We start from the raw sequence: 24,573 nt of genomic DNA, 5'->3' as shown, positions 1-24,573 counted from the left end.
GCCGGAATTCCGTTCACGGGCAACACCGCAGCCCGTGACGTCGTCCTCTCTCCCGCGTAGTCAGCCAAGCGCTGCCTGGCGGAAAATCGCCCGTCGTCCGACAAACTAGGGGCAGTTAGATGCTCAACCACCGTGCCAGAACTAATGATCGGCGAATGTCCATAAGTGAGTAGCGGACATCTTCACGCTCCGATGTGGCCCCTTGAGAGGCCCATGAAAGCTGCTTTTCCCGTTATCTCCCCCCGGGCCGTTCGCTCGGCACTGTCGCCCCGGCAGAGCGGGGCTCTTCCGACCCGCCGCCAAGGTTCCGGCTAGTCAACGGAAAATGAAAAGTGCCGCTGTGTGTCTGTGTGTGGCGGCTCCAGCGAAGCGGCTTCCCGATCTGCATTCACAGCCTCGTGGTCAGGCGGTGTAACATTTTCTTACAACCACAAAAAAAAAAAAAAGTTTTGTTAGCGCGAGAATGTGACAATAAGTGATGCAATCAAGACACTGTCAAATATATATTTCAGCTATTTATTCGTACCCAACCAAACATTGACAGCTCCTGACCAAGTCGTAACACATCGAAATGTACTGCGATAAAAAAAAAAACAAAAAAACTACCCTTTAATTTGATTTAGCGGCTCGCTTCATTTCTATCAATTTACAAGAAACATTTATTTTCACAAACACTCAGCAAATATATCTGCCTAAAACCACTCTTTGGCCGCCGTGCACTATCTTATATTGCGCGCGGAGCGTCAGTGAAGATACCACGTCCAGAATTAAAGCACCTTGTTAGGATCTTAGAATGCGGCTCCGTACGTTTCCACAGCAGAACGACACAGCAGCGCTCTAATCTGGTAACCGTAATTATGAATATAAAAACAATAAATCCTCACGTTTGAGTAGCCCACAAATTCCCCTTAACTTCTGGTCACGCGCGCGCAAATGTTTAGCTTCGCTTTTGTATAGTCAACACCGACTGTGGGTTATAGTCAACACGACTGTGGGGCTAGGTGTACCGCTGATAATCAGCGGTACCACCTAGCCCCACAGTCGCCATTAGGGAGGTTTAGCAGATGGCTTTTGGCATTCCGATAACGACACCCGATAATCCGCCGGCGCCAATTCGCTCGTGCGCCATATCGCCATCCGGTATCGTTATCGCCAGCGCAGAAACTCTCATACAAAAGTTCCTATAGATCCTGACGGAGCCTCCGTTTTGTATCCCATCCGCCATCTTGTCAGGGCAACGGAAAAGTTGCAAGGGTTCAGTGGACTGAACGCCCCGACGTCCACGTGCTCATTGCACACTGAGCACCTCGGAAAAACAAAATCTCGCGCCCGCAGACTGTGCTCAAAACGGGCCAGACCAAGCCAGACGATTCCGGGGTTTAACGCGCACAGCCTAATTGAGCACAGTCAAGGAGGCAGCTCGTCACGCATTGAGAGATGTGTGAAATATTCAGTAGCAAAAAAATAGGAAGGAAGGAAACAGTAAAAGTAGGAAAACGTGAACTATATCAAAATCATTTTTTTTTTCACGTGCCAAACAACTGAAGGGCATCTGAACACCTCAGTGAAGAACCTTTAATTAATTTCCACCACCTGGGGATGCCTTGACGTGCAACCGAAAGCTCGGTTACACTGGAAAACGATGAACTGGTTCGGTGCCGTACTCGGCGTCTCTCGCCGCGTGTCTGGTCCCATACGTCACAACGAAGCGCAGCAGGTTGCCAGCGCGACAGCCGTTACTTCGCCGCCGTCAGCCATTTCCGCGGTATCTCTACAAAGAAGGGGACGGGCTGTCACTCACTGGCGTAGCAGAAAATGCACGGAGTTCTCTATGGGCTCAAACTTTTATTTTGTCAGAATATGCTGGCAAAGCTGCGTGGATTAAAAAAAAAAAAGATGCAGCGCGCCGTTTCGGACGATCACGGCTTTAAAACACGACTTTACTCATAGTACAAATCTCGCCACACGCTTTTTCGACAATTTCAAAAGATGATTTAATCTTATAGCAGAGATATAGCAACGTTGAAATATGATGTCGTGATCACATAGTCGTTGCAAGCGTTCAAGGAATGCTAACACTAATAATTTTTCTAGGGTGATGAAAACGCGTGAACATTCGAATCATTCATACACGCATTTAAAAACAGAACGCACCAGTAATACCTTGAACTTGAGCTCACGCATGGAATTCGCAAATAAGAAATCCGGGCGATGTTCGAGGAGACAAATAGTAAGAAAGCATCGCTGTAGTCGAAGTAAACAAAGACGGCGGCACGAGGGTTTCTGCTGTCTTGAGGGTGCCGCCACGCTTCAACGATGCCGCTCGAGTAGTTCAATTTTCCCTTCTCGGACGTGCTGGGTTATCATCGCGACACGCGACAAGAATTCAGTCAAAGATGACGCTTTAGGCGGAACGATGAGCTTCCACCACGCCGACCACCTTTTTCAGAAGAGAGCAGGAGAATCGCGAAACAGCCGCAGCTGCGGTCCTATCAAAGTAACGTTGGTCCTATCTTTCTCTAGCTTCGTTTACCACACGATAGATGGCGTATTCGCAACTCCAACGCCCTATAGGTGGCGGGGCGGTAGTTCCAAGATGGCGAAAGAGTCGGGGATAGATTCTCCTGGGTTTCCGGTGCGCCTGCTCGCTGACGCTGGTCAGTGCGCTAAAAATGATTTATTTGTCTGAAAACGCCAAGTGGTTAGGGCAGGATCATATTACAGGTGACGGAGATGTTGATGCGCGTTAGCAAAATGAGCTTGCTGATATTTAAAAGTTGCAGAAACCTCGACTTGTGAAGCTTTGTGGTGGGCGAACGCGTTTTACGCATCGGCCACGTCATTGTTAATAGCAGAATATTTTTGATGGTGATGAAGATATCGTGTTTGCGCTTTACCTGGCCATTAGTGCTCTAAAAAGCGAGCCGCGCACGGTGACCATCAAGCTTCGGAAGAGCAGCGTTCACAGTATTGATGTCTTCGTGTCACAGGCTCGCAACTCGCTGCTCACCGTCTCGGTTTTCGTTTATTGCAACACGTGATCGAACTGCTTTATGGTTATTGATAAGAAGTTAGTTACCGCAGGCTACCGTGCGGTGCAGCATTACAACCGGATGCTCGCGCCGCGCCTTTGAAGCACAACTTTTAGCGCGTGCCAGGAGCGTTGCCATGCTCACGGTAACCAACGGTAGCTTGCGGTAACGCTATGCTAAAACTGCCTATTACCATAATCGGTGTGTTTAGGAGTTTAGGGGTTTCATTTATTGCTCTACCAAAAATTCATACTTTAAATACCGTGTTTTTTTGTTTTTTTTTTACCGTGTTTTTCGCAACGTTGCGGCACCTCCCGCCAAAATTTCCTGTTCTAAGCTCTCGTCACGAACGGCTGTCTAACACAGACGCGCTTAAAATGCTTCAGGAATTTTTTTTTTTTTACTTTGTAATTATCTAAAAGCAAGTACGTGTATTCTATCTTTTAAAAGTGCTTGGAATAACATGTTCCTACGGCCTTAAAACGCAAACCCATTCCCGAAATGTATTGCTCGACATATCTGTTGCGCGACCAGTTTTCTCCTACTTAGGGCAAAGAATAGAGTTTTCTTAGACCGTACGCTAAAACTCTATACATTATAGCGGGAGCGTTTGCCGTCACGCTGAGTACAGATCGAGCTTGCGGTCATGCACAAGATCAGAAATCCGAAGCGTATGCGATATACGAAAAGTCCGTAATGAAATCCCGGTCCTTTGTGCAACGCTATTGCGAGGCGAACCACAATAATTCCTATTTTAACGCGCTCACTTTTTTCGTTAAAACGGCTTCACGGATCAAGCCCGACAGCCCCTGTCACCTTTTCCGTGCCGCCGCCGCCGCTGCCGTCCCCGTTCCTCTAGTTCTCCGCTCGTCCGCGAGAGGGCGAGTGGCGGGCTGGAGTTAGGAGTAGCTCCCCGAACATGATAACATTCGGCAATTTTCGTCGCATCGCAAATTATTCAACAAAATATACATCAGAATATTCTTTAACAAACTTTTTAGGAAACATTCGTCGGCTATTTATTGTTTATGATCGAGGTGCTGGTGAGTTAGGTCTTATCCAATAGGCGACGTAGATTTCGCTGACGTGCCTTGGCACCGCGGATCTCCTTTCGAAGGAAAGAAGGTGTAAAAGAGTCCCGCTTTTCTTTTAAAAGTTCTATCGCGAAAAAATTTTCTGTTCTCTATTTTTTTGTGTTTTGGTTTTCTTTTCACACCTTTCACGACGTGCGGTGGATGAAATTCGATTTTAAAATCGTTTCAAGGTCCCTTTAATAGCAACTGAGTGAGTTACTCGTTCATTCTCTAAAAAGGAAGTAACTGAATTCGTTACTCGCTACCGAAAAAAGTAACTACGTTCAAGCAACTCGTCATTTGTAACACCTTAAGTACATGTCTGGAGTGCACCCAACTTGGATGTGTAAAAGGACGGACCAAAACGCGTGCACCAAAATTCACACGCCGGTGAACATACTGCGCAGTGGTGAAGCGACCAACACGGCCAAACACGCGACTCTAAATTCAGAGATGGCGATGAAGCGGAATTTTAAGCATTTCAAGAGATGGAGTTTTGGCGGTTTCTTTCGTGCTCTTTGCTGGGTGATGGCGAGCTTCCACAGCGCTTTCGCAATTCGCGCTCCACAACATCAAAACTAGCGTTCTTAGCAGACCATATGTGCGTGCGAGTTCTGAACATCGGCTTTAAACATAAGACTAAAATATGGCGTCCAGTGAACACTCCCAACTTTCTTTGGCAGCATGTATACACAATTCTAATATTTACAAGTCCTCAGCCCAGCGCGCCATCTCCCCAGGCCAGCAAGCGCCTGTTCGTCGCTTCGGAAAGCGAGGAAATCAAACGCCATACGCAATGAAAATGGAACCGACCAGGAGCCCTTTCTTGAAAGCTCCAAACTCCGTTCGCCCCTAAGTTGAAACTACAGCCGTGGTGTATACAAGCGGGAGCTAGCCCGTGCTCCTGACATTGTGCATTTTTAGCAAAAGTGCTCGATCAGCGAATGATCACTTCAAAGCAGTGCCCCCGTGCTTGTTGCATTGGCTGCAGTTTCAGCTTAAAGGGCCAATGACACCCCAAAGTGGTATTTGGTTTTGTTGTCGAAAACGATGAAAGTGGTAGTGTTAAGCGGGTTGAACATGCAGCGATTTTGGTCCTAGAGCGGCGCGATTTCTGCCGTCGCGGCGCTCTGGCCAGCCGCAGCGGCTGAGCAGCAAGGTTCCACCAGGTTAGAAATTTTTCACCGCGGCAGAGCGGCAGATTTCACGCTGGCGACTTACAGCGCGGCGGGATATCACGTGACAGGAGGAGAAACATTTCAGGAGAGCTGGCGCATATGACGGCGGCGTTTTCACGTTCGTGAAGCAGACGACAAGCAGAGAAAGTACGCAAGCGGCTGGTTTGCGGTTTCTTTTTTTCCGGCGGGTCCAGCTTTTTTGCTTCACCAGTCGCATGGAACTGTTCAGGAGATTATGGAGGAGGGGGATTGCTGTCCTCTTCCTCGAAATTTGTTTTCTCAATTAATTACGCGGCTCTTTTTTACTTTCCTCGCCTGAGTACCAACTGTACCGAGCGCAAGAGACGCTAATCGGAAGCGGCTTGTGCGAGCGCTAGTGCGAAGAACAAAAGAAGAAGAAGAACTGAGCGACATTGACATGTCGTTTCAAAAACAGATCGTCACACGAAGTAAGACCAAATGTATCGCGCCCAGTTCAATGAACTGCTTATCAGTGAAGTGTCGAAGCGTTGGCTCCTTTGGGACGCGCAGCTCAAAAAAGTTAGGAACGTCTACTTGCTGGAAGCAACATTGGCCATCGGAAGGGCAGAAAACGCTCATGTGAAATGAATCCTCGCGATCCGTGCCGCCGCGCCGCCAGCGGCAGCGATTTCGGCCGCGGAATCGATGCATGTGAAACCCGACATGCAAAAAATGCCAGAACGCGAAAAAGAATTTTCTTACGCGCCTTTTTAATTTTGGCGTTTTTCTCTCCCGCTCTTCACCACCTCCTAGCTTCTTTTCGTTGGTGACGTGATCGATTATGAAATTGAGAAGCTTTGTAAGCGACATTTCTATAATATTTAACATCAGCACTCGTAAAACATGTTTTTAACGCAATTGCGACCGCACTAGAAAATCGGACTCCGAAGTGATGTCGCCTCCAGGCTTCGTATCAACCCTCGGAAAACATGGCGACGCTCGACGCATGTAGCCCTGAGGATGATCGGTGAGTCGGGGAATCGGACGAAGTTCTCTTTTTTAGGTGCCCGACGATTTCTCAGACTTCGAAAAGGAAATTGTAAAACGGTCAAAACAGCTAGGTTTGGTGTCTTTGTACCGTAGTTTCGGTTGTGACTCCGCCGGGGAAGGCTTCCACTTTAATTACATCAAATTAGGATAATGCACGGCTTCAGGACAAGTTGGGGGGGGGGGGGGGGGGGGAGGGCACTGGGATAAAATGTGATGCAAACGTTATAGATCTGCTCAGCCAATCATCGACCTGAGCCGTGCCCCCAATGGTTTTGACATGGACAGGCATCGTACAGGCCTGCGGTCATATAATCACAGCAGTGTGGAACACGTTACAGACCTCGGGAAAACAGTCCCAGACCGCACACGATAAGGTAAGGTGCCCCTCCACAGCGTCAAACCATGTTGCCGAATCTCGACGGCGGATTGACCTCTCGCTATTTAAACGTTTACAAAGCCGCCCGATTTGTTTTCCTTCACTCAATGCTCTGTAGGAGTTCATGTGCTGATAAGAATCACAACGTACTTCCGCTGATGGAGGACGTCTGAAGAGGGGAAAATCTATTCGATGTCACCGCTCTGCGCCAGTGAGAGCCCGGCTAAAATAACCTTATGGGTAAACTGCACTTCTCTATAGCAAAAAAAAAAAAAAAAAAAAAAAAAATAAGCCCCCTTTCAATCATGGAGAACAAATATCCTCAGATAGGGATTTTGAGAGCAGGTCAGTATTGAGCGGACTCATATCAGCCCAGAAACCTCAACATTCTATAAAGGCATCATACTTTCAAGAAGATAAAACAATGTAACAGGTCGTTCCGCAGCGGAACTGCTCAGTTTTCGTATAGTTTGTCTCCGGGTTATGGTTCTCGAGAAGACCTGAGTTCATTCTTGCGTAGCGAGAGACCGTTACAGGAAATAAAATAGAGTGCAGTAGGTTTAAAAATGGTCACCAGCAGCATGAAAGTGAGATACTGTTCATCACTACAATACCAGATGATCCACGGCGAAGCGGCTAAAGGTGCGCGGTTCTTGGCGGATATTTTGGCCAGGTTCGATGACTGCGCCAATTACTTACATCCTGAGTCACTAGATTGAATCCATGCAGGCAGTCAGCACACCTCCCCTTCAGCCTCCCTAGCTCCCATCTCGAAGACAGAGCACCTCACAGCGCTACGAATCAAAGGTCGGCACGATCCAAAAAATTGAGGTCACTCTGAAAGAGCCAGCTGTTTATACTTAGAGAGCCCGACTTCGACCAGCCGAATGGGCATCGTCTTTTCAAAGCGCTCCAAAACGCTGGAAAGCGACCAGCCGAGTATACTATAACAGTACTGTTCCACGCAGCTTTAATGTTCACTTAAGGCGATGACATCTGGCAATTTTCTTCCAAACGCTTATTTTTCTTTTTTCACCTGGAGCGCGTGAAAAAGCGTCTCCTGGCACTCGCTAGCTCTTGGCGTTGACTCTGCTACAGTGGCATTTTGTTTCCGGTAACTTGGTATTTTACCGGTAAGCTCGTACTGTCGGCATCGGGTGGCAACAAGTATCACCCCCCTAAACAGAAAGGCAATGAGGCACTTTATCTTCCACTGTTCGCAGACTATTTCTGTTAAGCTGTGTCCACCACGAGATCGCCGATCTTACAGTCGATCAGTTCCGGTCCAGCTCAAGCGAGAGAGAACGCGTGCACACTATGCCACTGTATTAGCCCCGTGCGCGACCGAAAGCGTCGCTGTGGTCGGCCTTCCACGATTGGCCCAAAAGCTGACTATGACGTCGGAAAGGGTATACCATCGACGGAAATAAGAGGAATGAAAGAACTTTAATTTCGACGGTGTTGGCAGTGTTGCTTTGAGAGCGCAATGATTTCAGGCTTCCACCATGCTATTTACAAACACCATCGAACTTGTTCGCAAGGTAATGACGTCCCAAGGGGGAACCATAGGAGGGCGCCACCAAAACATCTCGCCGCTAATATGGGGCAGCTTTAGTTGCCAGAGTAGCGAGGTAGCGACGCAAAAAGACCTAGATGCACAACGACAGAAGCGTCATAGCTAGGGATTTTGGGGGTGGAGGGTCCCATGGTTACCTGAAGTTCCTCGATATGCTTCCTCGAAGGGGGAGCAGAGGTGCGCATTTGTTTTCCCCGAGCCGTCACGCCGCTACTCGGTGAGATCGATCACGTGAGGAGCAAAGAATCCAGCGCCGTGCAGGAAAGCAACCGCTACGGTCTCCCCGCCGACGTTGCACGCGCATCGGCCTATGTTGCCCAGCTTCCGCCTCCTCCCCCTTCTTTTCTGTTTTCCATGCGCGGAAGCGGGTGCGGCGCCGCTATTCCCCGAATTCAGTCACGTGACGAGCTAAGCATCCAGGGCCGTGCAAGAAAGCCGGTGCTACGGTCACCCCCCGAGGCTGAGTTCGCAACTCTGCTACCCTATGTAGCTATATTCAACCCGTTCGGCGGCAGTTGATACCACGAGGGCGCTACATTATTTCGTGCCTCAGTAGACTTCCTGTAGTGTATTTATTTGTTCTTCAACAACCGACAGCGATCGGGTAAGAAGATTTTCCTTCGAAGAAGTACCTGTAATACGTCCATAAACACCTGCGCGCATTGTAGAAGGTAGTACAAATAACAAAAGGATGTGAGACAAATGGAAAAGAAGGGAAAACCGGAAGCACGCAGGGGTCCGCAGATAGGCGGCGGTGGCGAGCTTGTTTGCAAACAAACATCAAGAAAGCAAATTGTTGTGTATATCTTTATACAGCCAGAAGTTAGCCTGCCTCAGTGCCCGTCTGGTGTCTCAGGTGTAGATGAGCGATTTAGCCAGTGCGGTACAACCACTAGCCTGGGGTCTTTAACGTGCACTACGCAGTAGTGATTCACGACCCCACGCCGGTACGATGTTCATCGAGATCGCAAAGGGCAGGGGTGGTGAATGAACCCAGGATCCCTGGGTTTTGCAGCGCGAGCTTTCGCTCCACGTGCTCCAACCTGGTGTGCGATAGCCAACTCGGCCACCGGACCCCGCAAACAGACATCGGTGAATACAGGAACTCTACGCTAATAGTGGCTCCTGGCGGCCTCTATATATGTATGCCTAATCTTATCTCTCCATCCGTTCACTGAAACATGGCAAAAGCTGTGGTAAAAGTCGGGGAAAGTGAGTAAAAGCGAGATCAAAGCGCGGTTGGTATACCCGAACGCGCATATTTAAAATGTTAAGCGCCTCATTCACCGATGTTCAATGCACGCAGAGACAAGCATTGAAAACTTGAACTTTGCGCTACTCGAGAATGTACGAAACAGACGATAGGAACAGACTGAACGCTACTTCGACAATAGACCGATCTCACTAAGCGTTTTACGGATGCGTGACGCCGCCATAACTGTAGTTCATAGGAGGCAGCCGCCTGTTCACGAGATGGCTGGTGCCGCATGCTGTGCTCGCGTAGATACTCAGCGGGGTTGTCGCGCGTGCAGAAAGACAAGTTCCCACAAAGAACAACGGCAGCGGTGTCGTAATGCACCTGGGTGGCTAAACTCGTCGAGCACTACTTTGTGTCCGAAAGTTGCGGAACGCGCTAATTAGACTCTCGCGACGCTGACGTCAAGCCAAGCGAGGTGTCAATCATCCAAGCTCTCTCAGTGCTCAAATTCCAGCGAGAATGTAAAACACAAAGTCGTAGCGAGCTCCATCGAAGCGCGTGCGAGCAACACCGTGGTGCCAGCCGATTGAACGGCTGCACTGATGACGTCTCGCCCGAGTGTCCCCACATCCCTACGCCGCGTTAGAGTCAATGATGCGTAGATTGTACCTAGGCGGCCGGTAAATACTCTGAACTTTCTCGTCACAAGATCGTCGTTTGTGGAAGTTATTGGTGACGACAAAGTGACGTTTCACAACTTTGGGAAGGAGTTATTTGAGGCCAAAATCTTCGCTTCGGAATCGAGGCGAAGATTGAACTTTGTGATGTTGCGGAGCCGTGCGCGGTGCACGCGGGCGACTTTATAGAGCTCATCTTCCGCCACTGTCAACAACGCCACCGGGGTCAGCCACAGGCGGTTTGTGTAGAGACGTCGGTAATGTCTGAGAGATGAGGGGAAACGGGGGATAAAAAAAAAAAAAAGCCGAAGAAAGGGAAAAAAAAAATAAAGACGTTTACAAATTTTGTAATGCGAAATTTGAGCTCAACCCTTGAGGATGAATAAGGGAGGGTACGGAGAAAAGGGTATGCCCCTCCTCCTCCCCTCTTTCTTTCCTCCCCTCGTTCTCCCATTCAGTTTCTCCGCTCAATTTAGCAGGGAAAAGGACACCACATGACAATCTAGCGGAGAAGTGAATTGGCGTTGAAGTCACGTAGGTGGGAATTGAATTGGTGTTGAAATCATGTGACGTCAATTTCGCCCTAAATTTAGCGGGCCGGTTACGCCGACGGCGACGCCCACGCCGCGAAACCCGGAAACGGGCGCCGAAGAGCTGCGCTCTAAAGAAAGAATTAAGGTACGACCAACAAAAACACACACACACACACACACACACACACACACACACACACACACACACACACACACACACACACACACACGCACGCACGCACGCACGCACGCACGCACGCACGCACACACACGCACGCACGCACGCACGCACACACGCACACACGCACAAACAAATAGGAGTCTCAAGAAGGGCCGTAGAAATTGTTCGGGAGAGAGAGAGAGAGAGAGAGGAGGTGATGGTGGTGAAGAAGGCGGATATTCCTTTCCTCTAATATTTTATTATAACTCTCTGAAATGCTATGGTGGTTCGGGGCTGGGGCGATACCCCCCCCCCCCCCCCTTCCACCCTTATGCCCCTTGCCCCCTCTTTCGACGCAACTGGGAGAGGGGGGGGGGGCTAAATCCCCCCCTCCCCATCCTCCTGTTTCGACGACCCTGCTTAGAGGTTTTCCAATGAGCAATGACGAGGAACAGCACAGCCTGCAATTTTCGAAATAACGGTTCAAGAGATTCTGGAATTAAAACGGCTCGCGTTCCATGAACTCAAGAGTGGCCATGACAGACTTTCAAGCGAAAGACTCGTGATATATAGTGTGCGGGCGCGTTCAGTGACGTCATTTTAGAGCTGATACCTTTGACGATGGAGTCAGGACTATCAGTTGTGAACGACAAATTTGATGGTGCGTGTTCAAATCGACGATGTCAAGTTTAGTGTCCTTGCGTTCTTGAAGCATCACCGTCAATGTTGACAACCTGACATTACTTTTATTTCCTTATTTCCGTTGATTAACATACTTAATCCCAAACTGACTGATCTTCGAATGTCTACCATAAAATGATTTTATCCTGCCGATGAAGGGACAACTGCCCGGAGGCGGAATTCGCCCGAAAGTGGACAACGGTAGTCGGCTGGTTGTGACCTAGCCACGTCGGGCTACACTTTGGCCAGGCCGAGATAAATCAAAAGAACGGCAGGGACGCTTTTTAGTAAATTCTGCTTTATCGGCGGAAATAAGAACGATACCAGACTATCAACTTCGACGGTGTTGATTTTAAAATGCATTTCCCAAGCATCCATCGCGCTTTTTAGAGACCATCAAACATGACGGTCGCAGCTGATAATCTTTGTTGTGACGTCACAAGTATGAGCCACGGTCGTCTCCGCGCGCTCTCTAGTGCTGCTCTTGTTCGGTGCCTAGGGAGGCGTAGGGATTTTTCGTCCCCTCAACGAAAAACGTCACGAAGACAGACGAATATACGGGTTTGTGAGAAAAGAAAACTTCGCAGCAATCTTTCGGCTCCTCCCCCCACTATGTCATAACACAAAGAATATTTTTGTTGACGAGTTTAGCGACCCTGGCTGTGAGATCAGACTATTGTCGGCAATGTTTGGCACTATCGGTTACGCTCTAAAAAAGCCCCGCGTGTCCACTTCCCCGCACAACACTCGAAGAGCCGATCACCGCCACTTACGGAGGCAGCTCAGCGAATTACGATGTCGAAAGATACGTTTAGTCCAAAAAACGCAGTGTGAGTTGTGAAATTAAGCAATGCAAAACGTTACGCTTGCATTGTTTCATGCCACAACTCAGACTGCGTTTTTTGGACCAAACGTATGCTTCGGCATCGCAATTCGCTGAGCTGCCCCCGTAAGTTGCGGTGATTGGCTCTACGAGTGTAGTGCGGGAAAGTAGACGAACGGGTTTTTTTTAGAGTGTCTTCTATCCTCCAGGAGGTAGGCACACACCACTTCGAACCTAAAGAAAGCAGACTTGCACGCATAAGGGGTTGTGAAGCGATATCGGCTCGGAATGTTTATGACTTTTCAGAGGCGTGCTGTTTGGCCCAAGTACACTCGCACAGACCGCCACTGGTTCAGAAGCTTCTTTGTCGCGGTGATCTGGCGAGGATAAAATGAGACTATTTCTTTCCGTCTTGCCTGCGCAAAGATTGATGACGTAATTGGGGGATCGACACCAGCCACCTGACGACAGTCGAAGGTGGCTCTTGGATTGGACGCGAGAACTGCTTGAGCACTCGACACAACCACAGCGGTGATGTGAATAGTCGAACTTTAACAATGCCTAGAGCTCAGCACGCGTTTTATACTTTGCAACTCCAACGCGTGGGTATGATTAACGTTGCCGGCATATATAGGATAGACACCAGGTCACGTGGCCGCTTGTTCCAGCTCCAAGTTAAGGAGATGAGGGATGCTCATATTTGTCGAATTTGTTTTGGCGACTGCCATCAGAAAGAAAAACGAAGGCAAGTTTATTTGGTAATTAACGTTGGGGAGTGATTCTAAGTAGTATTTAGCTTAAGTAGAAACATCGCTTCATGGCTCCTTTATACGCTTGGAACCCACTTTCAACGATCCGCAAAAATTAGTTTGTCAATATATTGTGCTGTGATTTACTAAAGGTGCGCATAGGTGGCGTAAATTTGGGTAGAAAATATCAGCGCATGAAATGATCTCGTTCAAAACAGAAACCATGAATAACATGCTTTGCGCAATCCACGGCGACGTTCGCAGAGGGTGCCATAACGGTTGTCGCCGACTTGTAAGTGCTGCCGACTGATGGCGCAACATGAAGCACGAGAGGAGAGAAAGCTTAGATTGTGGAAAGGGTCCAACTCAAACCGTGGGTAGAGCTTAGAATTTAATGTCGGAAACCTCCTTCGGAAATTGGGTGGAAGGGCGCATGCGCCGCTTTGTCGTGTGGCGAGGAGGAAAGCAGGCAAAAAGGCAGAGACGTCTCCAGACGATCAACGCTTCCGGGACATGCTCGCAGCTCGGTTTGCAAACGCGGCTCATAAACCACGTGACCCCAAACGACCAGTTGGAAATTCCCTGTGGGCTGTCTACGAGAGGATGCAGCGCCCCATCAAATCCGTACGAGGAATTGGGGGCTCTGGGCGATGGAAATACCTTTCATTTTTCGTATTTAGTGTGCAACACATATCGCAATTTCAAAATCGTACATTACAGAGACGCGCGCCGCGCTGAGGAAGCGTAGTGAAAACGGTCTAAAGATCGTCTGTTAAGCTCGGTGCCGGGGCGTTCTCAACGCTTCGGACATCTGACGGCAGCATTGCGCAGATGGCACGCAGTGTCTTCAAATGCCGCCATAAATTGCCCGAAACAGGCACTTTATTTTTTCTCTCTCTCTCTTTTGAACGAGGTAGCTTTTAGTGAAAGGACGGTGAGAGTGCAGGCGAGCTGGTGGTAGCTAATCATGTCGTATTACACCTGAGACTGCGGTGGAAGAAATCGGAAGAACTTTCAGTAGAAGGAACAGACACAGAGAACGTCTCTGTGTCTGTTCCTTCTACTGAAAATTCTACCGATTTCTTCCACCGCAGTCTCAGGTGTAATACGACATGATGAGGTAGCTTTGTCGATTGATATTTTCACTCCAAGCATCCATCACGGCCGCATAGTAGATCGCGGCGCGACAAGTTTGTGAAACCGATATTTTGCGGACCGTCTAAGATGGGTTCGAATCGTCAGGCAGTAGTTGCAAGCCGTTGCTAAAGCGCTGGAATTAGTCGTCAACCTCTACAAAAAAAAAACGAAACTTTGAAACGCGTGTAATATAGCATTTTCTTTAGGAACGTAGTAAAATGTTGTGTTATATCAGAATACTGTAAGGGATGCAGTAGTTTTCGATCATTCGCATCAAGTTTCTAATTCAAATCATACCTTTAAAATTATCAATTATAAATGTTATAAGTCAAAACCTAAATAATTACCCCATTATAACCAAAACTAATATTTTTTATACATAATTAAACAGCGCACAAGGAGAGGGACAGAAAAGGAAGACAGAACAGGCAAGCGCTGACTCGCAACTGATGATTTACTATGAAAAGGAGAAGGAAGAAAACTATACACATGAACATATATCGGAAAAGAGAAAGATGTGAAAAAGCTAATATATTAAATAAAATTACACCTAAATTAATTATAGCATTTTTTCTTAATGGGCCCTTTCCTTTGGCACAGACCACTGTGCATCAACCTTTTTTTCTGTGCGATACGCCCTATTCGCAGGAGTGACTTGGCCCGCGATTCCAAAAACACCATGTATATGCGCGCTTTCGTCGTTTTCTTTTTCACGAACGCCTTTTCTTCCTCTAACTTGTAGCTTGCTCCTTGCTCGACTTTTCGCAATTTCGTTCAACTTTGTCTTCATCCACCTTATTCTCCAAAGGTTTTGGTATGAAAACAGATCCTCGCGTTCCATATATTCACGAGCGACCATGACAGGCATTCAAGCGAGAGGCCACTACGCATGCAGACTGCGAGCGCATGCCAGCGCTCGTAGTGTGCACGCGCCTTCTCTGACCAAACAGATGAAACCGGCCATTTCCTAAAAAGGGGTAAGAAAACGAAAGGATGCCGCCCGCGAGTTCTCCTCTCGCTTCAAAATCGGCCAGTGAGAACCGCAATGTGTATCGCGCTCGTGACGTCAGGTGCCTCTGCAGCGCCAAGGGTACTGCGGCTGCGAGCGTTGCCGCCTGATGGCGTAAACGCGTGACAATCTTGTCCAGTAGTAATTCCGAGAACTGTACGCCCTATAGATATGGTCTATACCTAGCTTGCCCGTGGCATCATTCGCAGCCATGCCGCCATTTTCATGTGCCAGGAGAGTTCGGTTCACCGTGTTAGTTTCACTCTGCGATAGTAGTAGCTCGACGGTACCAGTAAGTAGAAATAACTGTCAGAACCCAGAAATAGCGACACCTGCAAGTGATGTATTTAAGGTATTCACTAGGTGCCATATTTCAGCGCTTTAAACACAACGCATTCCGGGGGGGAGGAGTATGTTTTTGTGTGTGTGTGTGTGGGGGGGGGGGGGGGGGTTATGGTTGGCCTGGCAGAGGTCCCCGTATCCTTAGATCAAGATCCTACATAATGTCTGCGAAAAACGGCGATCATGATGGCGTGGAATGCACGTTGAGGAAGCACTGTGGAAGCTTTCACATATTCAACGTAGTATAGACCGTAAGCATTTTCCGCCAAGTCACATTTAGGACATCATGGGCGAGCCATACTGCCCCCAACTGCCGCTCTTTCTTAGCGGCCCAAGACGAGGCGGCATTCCAACGGAGCTTCACGAACTGCCACCAGGTGCAATCTTCAAATACCTATGTTCATTCGTTTTGAAATGAGTTTTCTTCACTTTTCTGCGGCAGCCCAGGAACACTTGTTCACACTAGGTGTTTTTGGGCTGCCGACAAAACATGGACCAACATATAAATAAAAAACTAAGTGCAAATATTTTGTTTCCGTACCTCTTTTATATAAAAAAAATATAAAAAAAACGAGTTAGAGGTGAATTTGAGAGTATTTTCATACCGTGAATCGGAACATCACGTTCGTTCTCCCCGAAGATGTAACTAAACGCGAGAAAACACGAAAAACCTCCGATCAGTCGTTACGTCATAAAAAGTAGAAGTTTGGGCTAGTTGGTATTTCATGATTAAAGATTAAAACAGCGCAAGGACACGGACAAGAACAAGAAGGTAGACAAACAAGGCGCCTTGTTTGTCTACCTTCTTGTTCTTGTCCGTGTCCTTGCGCTGTTTTAATCTTTAAACGTCATAAAAGGATGTTTGGGCCGCCAAGCGCGTGTCACTCGTGTGGGCAGCGTGTGCAATTGCAAGCTTGTCAGGACACCAGTCGTGACGTCTGTTTATGACATTTTTTTGAAAACAGCAAGAGTGCGCGTGCATACCTTTGATACGCACTGAAAATGCGCGAGAGCGGAGATTCCGAAAATTCCTTTTATGACGTAACGCTCCTGGAGGGAGGGTCTTCGACTGTACTTTGAAATTTATTTTCTGCAGCCTCTGTGCACCAAATAGAAAAATAATCCGTAATTCGTGATCCTGGAGGCCAAATGAATACGATAGAAATGTTTTTACTCAAATACAAAACCGCTTCAGCTTCCCTTAAAGGCGTTTTCAATGCATTGAAACTTCAAAATATACCCCCCCCCCCCCCCCCCCCCCCCTGTCTTGTAAAGAGTGATGGTTTCGAAGGCGATAATAAACACGCCATCCAGTCTGTTTGAGCTAGCTTTTGCCAAATGTCATTAGGACTCAGTACACCACATCCGCTGCACAAGGCACGAAAAGTCACACCTGCTCCTTTTGGCACGCAACTAGAGTCGTTTTTTTTTAATATATTTTTGTTTAGCTTTTGAGCCAGTTAAGAGTCAGCGCTGATGCATGTCCTATGTATTCCTTTTCTGTGTCGTCGTGTTTGCTCGAGATCGAGGCAAGACAAGCCACTATATATGATTCGCGAGGCGCTGTCATATTAACAATTACCGCGGTCATTCAGGCTTCGGCACGACCAGAATCAGAAGACGATCTAGAAAAAGATGTGAGAGAAAGCGAAAGCCTGCTGCACCATTTGCTGCCGATGATCCCTGTTTAATAGTGCAGCGACCATTATGGTTTTGTTCTTAAGCGAGCGATGCAGTGCGCCGCCATGTTTGTTTGCCTTAGAATAGGGGACCGCCCTAAGGTTGGGGCCCCCTATTCTAAAACTCCCCAATGTTTATCACAGCCACGCGCTGGGGTTAGCGAAGCATAGGGCACGCGCTGAGTTCCACACATTGCGAGGATTCTGCTATTTTAGACATCGCAGCGACTTTAGGAACGAGCCACCACCCGAATGCATGTCGAGGCATTGGTTGTCCTCAGCCGAAATCGAATGCTCACTCAGTAATCGCGCCCACTGTTTGAACCGCATTTAAATATCGCCACCGGGGGGATTGCAAAGTTGATGACCAAGTCCTGGGGATCGCATTTTTGACAAGGCCAACAAAGCAATGCCCACAACTTCGTTATCACGTTTTGCGAAGGAGAGGCTACAGCGAAAACGCCAGGTTTTGTCCTTCACATTACGCGGCAACAAATAAGCTTCTTGGTCAATCGCGTTAGTATATTTGGGCCCCACTGGATGCCAGTCGAAGGCGAGAGACATTCATATTCAATATTTTTATACACGAAACACATTCATACTCAATATTCTTGAACAGACCCTTTAAAGGGAGCATGCAATGGTTTCTAAACTTCCTCCTCCACAGCTCTCCTGCTTCGCTCAAAAGCGAAATAAGAAATCACGTGGTCGTGGCCTGATTTGACCGGAACCGGAAGTTCTCCTAGCCGTCTGAGGTTCGGCGGGGTTAGCCGTCCGTGTTCCTTGCGTCTCGATGCAATCGTCGATAAATGTTGACCTACAGCGACAGCCCTCCCAGCATTCTTGCCGCCGTGGTCGGTATTCCACGACTGGCCAGTCCGATTAATTTTGGTTTCATTGGCGCAAATAAAAATCAAGTCAGTTTGTCAACTTTGACAGTGTTTGTTTCCGAATGCGAGGACTCAAGCTTCCATCGTGTTTTTTAGTCCACCATGGAACTTGTCCTTCTTGAGTGATCAGCACCGTAGAAGCACTGATTGGCCACGAGCGCGAATCTAAATATTCGTCCCTGATTGTAGACGAGCGCACACGTCCGAGTGACGCAGAGCCCGTGTCCAATACGTGAGCTGGGTTCGGTTGACGAGCTTGGATGCCGCCGATGTATCCCATTGAAAAGCGGAGAGCTCTCGAAGGAAAGGAGGTATGAAATAGGCTGCCTTATTTTCAGACTTTCGTTCCGATAAGTAGGCTTTTGACTCTTTACCTCCGTGTACTAGCTGTCTTTTAACCCATTGAACGATATGCGATTAGTAAAAGCATTATTTAATAACCTTCTTTGCAGCCCATAATTAATTTTATGGTTCCTTGAAGTTTAAGATGTATCCGCGACCATAGCACACTCTACCAAAAGGCGGCGGTTCACTTGCTCGTGGCACGTGTCTCGCACGTTCGCCCAACAATGGTTGTCGGTACTTGTAACACCCTAGTTATACAGGCACCCTTAACGAAAGTTTTGAGGTCAGATGTAACTGCGGTTAAGGGTGTCCGACGGACATCCTAAACCGCAGTTACGCTTAAGTATGCTTAGCAGTTAATGCTAACTGGTTACACGCGGGCACCCTTAGCCGCACTTAAGTCTTACCTAAGACACAGCGGTTAAGGGTGCCCTTGTAACTAAGCCATTACCAGTTTTCTACACGTTCCTCCAAAGTAGGAATGAAAGTTTGTGTCTCGTTCCTTTTCAATCTTGAAACGAGTTTTCGTATCTAGGGCTGGGCATCGATTAAACATTTTAAAACCCTATAATTCGGCACACTTTAATCGATTAATCTGTCGCGATAATTTACAGGTAAAATAACGCCAAAAAGGCAAAAGCAGAACTTGTATTTTATGCTCTCTTTTCGTGATAAAGGCCGCAATTTACAATTTTCAGATGGGGATAAACAAGTGGAGTTGAATACAGTTGGATACTCCCAGATTATTATTTCACTAGCGAAGGAAATTCAGAAGGAGTTTTCTGATATGGTCTGACATGAGCGAGTTGCTTGCTTCTTCAAAATCATCCTTGCTACACTATAGACAGGAGCTCGAGAGACGTTTAACCAAAAGACTAACAATTTCTTTCACGACCTACCCACTTGAGAACCAAGAACGCCCTGCGATCGCCACTGCGCTTCGCCGTTCCTCACAATGGATGTGGAACGATAGGGAGACACAGCCAGACTTTTGCTTTGGCCAGTCGACAGCGTGGCCCGTCCCCATCGAGCCGCACGACGCGCGGCTCGCCAATTGTGAAAATAGCTTGCTCTGAGGGGACTCACAACGTCGGTAAAGCGACCTCTACTACAAATTAGGAAAAATGTGTTTCCAATTGTCGCCTTGAGCGCCTCCGAGTGGTAATCGTCGACACCAGAGGAGAGATGGAAAAAAGCACTTAACCCCGACAGATATGCCAATAACTCGGTGCGCAAGCAGATTACTTAGTCCCTCCTGGACTTCCCTCGTGGGGAATCTCCGCCTGCCAGCAACCTGCTGTCCATGAGGAGCGCCCTCCGTGCTGGACGACGAGCTCCCTGTGTGTCGCGGAGGCCAAGAAAATCTAGTTTCCTTCATTTGGACACGGTCTTCGTGGTGAAATAGCACTGCCTTAACCATGATTAATGGTGTTTTTGTGAGCTTCCTGCCGACATACAGAACAATACCTGCGTTTTAGATTTGAACGAGTCGATACATTAACGTTATAATTGCGTATTTGAATAAAATATTATGCTTGATCATCCCTTGGTAAAATAAAGCGAGCAAGTGAAAATATCTACATGGAACTACGTGTTGAGTCACCACGGTTATATTTTACGCGGTTCTTTGTTTTCGACCATCTCTCGGACACTTCCCCCCATCCCTTGAAACTGAAGATTGAAATATAAAAAGCCTCGATGCTAACAAAATACAGGGAAAAGTGCCAATATCTGGACCAAAGAAAAGGTTACATCGTTCCTCCTGCCGTTCCCTCGAAAACGTAATGAATTCCCGTTACAATTGCACTGCTGCAAAATGAAAAAAAGCGGAGTTCCTCCTTAGAGGAAGGCGTTTCAGGAACGTGGTTCCTTGTAAGGCCGTTCGATACAACACGGGCAATCTTACCGACTATGAAGTCTGGCTAACGTCACAATAACCACGGTATGTATGTATGTATGTATATATATATATATATATATATATATATATATTAATAATGCGTAACAACAACTATATATATATATATATATATATATATATATATATATATATATACATATATATATATATATATATATCTTTCGCAAGAGACGCTTGGCAACATTGTGCGACAAGCAGGTTGGGACCAGTCAGAGTTTGTGAGGTGCTCATTTCTGCGACCCGAAGGTGCCGTTTTCGGCGTGTGTCGTCGTTCTCGTGTTCCCGTGTTGGAGTGCATATACTCCGATTCACCTTCAGGTCCGAGCGCAGCGGACGCTAGGAGCCATCCAATCCAGCATTCCAATCCAATCAGCATTGAGAGAGTGTCATGCGACAATGAGCTCCTCGTGTCGCTCTGCCCAACCGGCAGGTCACGCGATTTTCTCCCAACGCTGGATCGGCTGGGATAGCTCGTGGCGTCCAGTGCGCTCGAACTGAAGGTGGAACGGAGTATAGTTAACGTTTGTGCGCCCGACTGGACGAGTGTGTGCGTGGACGTGGACTGCTCCGATGATAGCTCCAGAGAGCCGGAGACGAGCCTTTGCTCGTCCCCGGATCCGCCGCTCCACGGCGATCTTTCGACAGGTTCGGTGGCATGGGTTTCGCCGTCCAAGGAGTTTCGCTCCTACTTAACACTGGGAACATCTTGTTCACGGTCTGTGTGTGCTCGGTGGGTGAATGATTCTGAGTGAGCTGTCTTCGGTCGTGACAGTGCACTACCACGACCGTTGATGTGCGCGTCGAAAATAGTAGGGTATCTAGCTTTAGGACTTATTAAAACAAAGTTGTATTCGCATTCTACGAGTCTTTCTGAATTTGCTTATATCTTCCCCAGAAACCCGAGCATTCGTCAGTGGACTAGAGACAAACTCGGATGCGAGCTGCATGCGGTACTAAGTTTGCATGCATTTCTGTCCAGCAACGCGTGAAACGAGTGCCGCTGCCGGCTTCCTCCCCGTCAATTACAGCCTTCTTTCGCCGCGGGTGACGAAAAGAAAGCAATCTCCCGCCGACGGCGACCGCATTCGTTTTAATTCTCGATTAACGTAAGCGACGAGAAAGCTGCCTCGCGACTGCTATGCGGAGAAGCGAACACATAGACGCTGAGGACCGGTGGGGGAGGTAGTTTTATCAACTGTCGCAAATAACGTCCGTGTATGTTTTCCACTAGGAGATGGAAGCCCTGAATCGTTTGAAAACTTTCTTCAGGCAAGATATTGGTGCGAAAGAAGCACTAGATTTGCAACAGTAGTCACTGATTTTGGTGATACACGACGACAAGTTTGCGCACTCAAATGGTCAGTATAAAAGACTCTTGGGGAGTCACGGGAGTTAGCGATTAGAGTAAGCGTGTCATGTGAGTTCGTCGTATTTGTATGTGATCCGTGTTGAATGCATCGTATCAATTGTGCGCTGAAAATGTTTGTGTGCAAGATGTGTATCTAGTAGCAAATGTACAAGCCTTGAAATAAACTATATTTAATCGGTTTCATTAATATTTACTTTTAATTGGGCGGTGACTAGCGCCTCCTCGATTACTCATTTCCAGTTTTAATTTTTGCTGCGCCTGGCATTTAGTGGTAAGTGGTATTCCCAAACTCGCCTTTGAACTCGCCTTATTCCCAAACTCGCCTTATAACTTGACCGTATAACGGTCAAGCGACACTGTTAGCGCGAACAAGCGATCGCCAGTTTTTTGTGTTTGTCTCTTAGAACTGAAAGGTTGTCATCAAAGATATCATTGTTACAAAAAGAGCTTATTTAGGGCTCTAATATCGGGGGTAAACTTGTGCGCCCACTAATACGTTTTCCTAATCAAATGCACCATCAGTGTCGCGATGTGTACCTAATAACGTATGTGACAAGCAGTTACTAGTTTTTACCTATTAAATACTACTAGCCTTTTTTTTTTTTTAAAGAGTGAAGCTCTTTAAAAAAACAATCGATAACTCACACGAAGTGGAACCATTTCCATCCCGTACTAATCTATTTTCTTCATCTCCGCTGGTGTTGTGTATTTCTGAGTGGAACCCTCAGCAGCAATCTATATGAACAGAACAGAATGAGCCGCCGAGCTGGCATTCAAAAAGAAATGTTACGGCATGTTTTTAAATTCACAGTTTGACTTAGAATTCTAACAATGCTTTGGTATATTCAAGAACGCGTACATATCATGTTTGAATGAAGGAACTATTTTTTTAATGATGGTATCGATTTTCTAATGTAAAATTTGTTTTTCCATTGTAAAAAAAAAAGTTTAACTGTATATTTGTTTGTGTGAAGTTAAAGTAGAATTTAGCAGATACTACTTTACTAGCTTTATTTTTAAGTGTGCATCGTCTCGATTGTTATCCACCCCCACTCGTCTCTTCACTCCGGCAACCCACGCGCGCAAGCTCCGTTGTGCTACGTATCACCCGAGCTGGAAGAGAACGACGCGAAGATACACGCGACGCAAGAGTAGAGAAAACCCAGCACCTACCGTTTAAGATCGGTTAATCCTGAAGGAGGCCGGAGGACGGAAACGCCGCAACGTGTGCCAAGGAAGGAATGACGCGTGAAGGACGATTTTAGGGTGCCTCGCGACAGACGTTTGACAGCCCATATGCGTAAGACGGCGGGTGTTGTCCGCGTCTGTTCATTCGAATGGCCAAATGGCGCGAGGCAGATGCGCGCCCAGAACTGCATATTCAAACAAACATCAAGGAAAACCGCGTAACGCAAAATAGCAATTAAAGAGGCATTTCTCGTTTTACCGTTCCCTCGGGGTAACCTGCACTGTCGGCGAGAAAACCGTTTGGAAGAGGATCGCGTTTGTGTTCAAATTAGGAGAGCCCCTACAGTGAGAACTGCACACGCGGACTGGTAGCATCTTACTTAGCGCCATACTTAGCCTGGATGCCGTTCGTATACCGATTTGACCCCTGACGAGTAAAGTTCGAACTGCCTCTGTCCCGTTAAAACTGAAAGTGGCCGAGAGTTGGTCAGTCAGAAGTTTATCTGCATCCGCAAGGTACAGAACCGAACAGACCCGATCGTCTCGATGGATTTATTTAGAATCATACACTCAGCATTCGAGATTGATTGCGAGACACTATGTCACGCCGGTTCCATAAAAAGGTAGCACACACTTGCACTCGAACGAGGAGAAAAAAAAAAGCAGAAACCTATCCGGTGCCGTGGGCCCAGGTGTAAGTTACCTTCGGAGAACTGACCAGCTGACCCGCGAGGACTGGGAGCCAGACGTGCCGATTGTCCTTCGCGGAGCCTCCGCTTGAGTGAACCCAATCGGCACACAATTTTCGCACCCCGAGATCGCGCTTTCGCGGCTTGAGGAAAGTCAAACATACTTCCTTATTTATTAGTCTGTATAAAAACTGTTATATTTGTCATACATTTTTCATAAAGCTGACGAAACAAAAGATTAAGTCGAGCAAAGCACCACGATCGCATTGCAGAAAGCTCATTCCATATCCGAAACGCGAATTCCCGTAACACTGCTCGTGCACTCCATAAACGTGCCGGCGGGAACCAAGTCCATACCTCCAGGGCTGAAAGAGCACACTGCCCGTACCCGCAGTCCACAACCGCAATGGAAGCTCGTCGAAATAAAGGAACGGAGCAACGGCAAGTAAACAGTATACTGGGAAGCGAGCTAGTGGACAATGGCGCCTGGTGATCTGTAGAGTTCTTTACGTGCGATGGGAAACTTAGACCTCCTAAAACAAAGCGAAAATGCTGGAACCTTGACCCACACATCCCGTTGTCCGCGGAGGAGATACTCGAAAAGACTGTTCATAGAGGAAAGCTCCCGCTGCCAGCAATTATGACCGGTCCTCACGGTGCATGTCTCCGCTGAACAATGCCTCGTGTATAGTCCGAGTGCATCGTCTGTGCCTTCCCCGCCAGCTTGTAGGTTCGTGAAGGACGTGCTTGGAAAGCGAATAGGGCGTGTGGAGCTCTGCGCTTCGAGATCGAAAGAACGCCTGAACACTGTCCAGCACACACTGTCCATTTGACGCCTCAAGATTCGCTCGCGTTAAAATACACCGAAACGCAAAAAAAAAAAAAAGAGTTTCACATATACACGCTTTTTGCGGGACCTGTTACGGCAGCTTTCTAC

The 24,573-nt window shown here is 47.6% G+C and overlaps 1 protein-coding gene across 3 annotated transcripts in view; it reads right to left on the bottom strand.

The window, feature by feature from the left end:
• LOC8037772 (zinc finger protein 628) overlaps window positions 1-24,573 on the bottom strand; it is a 90,773-nt gene that overhangs the window by 63,297 nt on the left and 2,903 nt on the right. Inside the window, exon 2 of one of the 3 annotated variants that reach the window (XR_003916542.2) lies at window positions 1,022-1,771. The exons of the other annotated variants lie outside the window; for them this stretch is intronic. The gene's annotated coding sequence lies outside the window, so the exon portion shown is untranslated. Of the gene's footprint in view, window positions 1-1,021; window positions 1,772-24,573 lie in introns of those variants that run through there. 3 annotated transcript variants of the gene reach the window in all.

The sequence above is a fragment of the Ixodes scapularis genome, unplaced genomic scaffold (assembly GCF_016920785.2).
Source record: "Ixodes scapularis isolate PalLabHiFi unplaced genomic scaffold, ASM1692078v2 PGA_scaffold9__187_contigs__length_104089568, whole genome shotgun sequence".
In the NCBI taxonomy this organism is placed as follows: Eukaryota; Metazoa; Arthropoda; class Arachnida; order Ixodida; family Ixodidae; genus Ixodes; species Ixodes scapularis.
The sequence above is the reverse complement of the archived record's forward strand: the minus strand, read 5'-3'. Positions and strand labels throughout refer to the sequence as shown.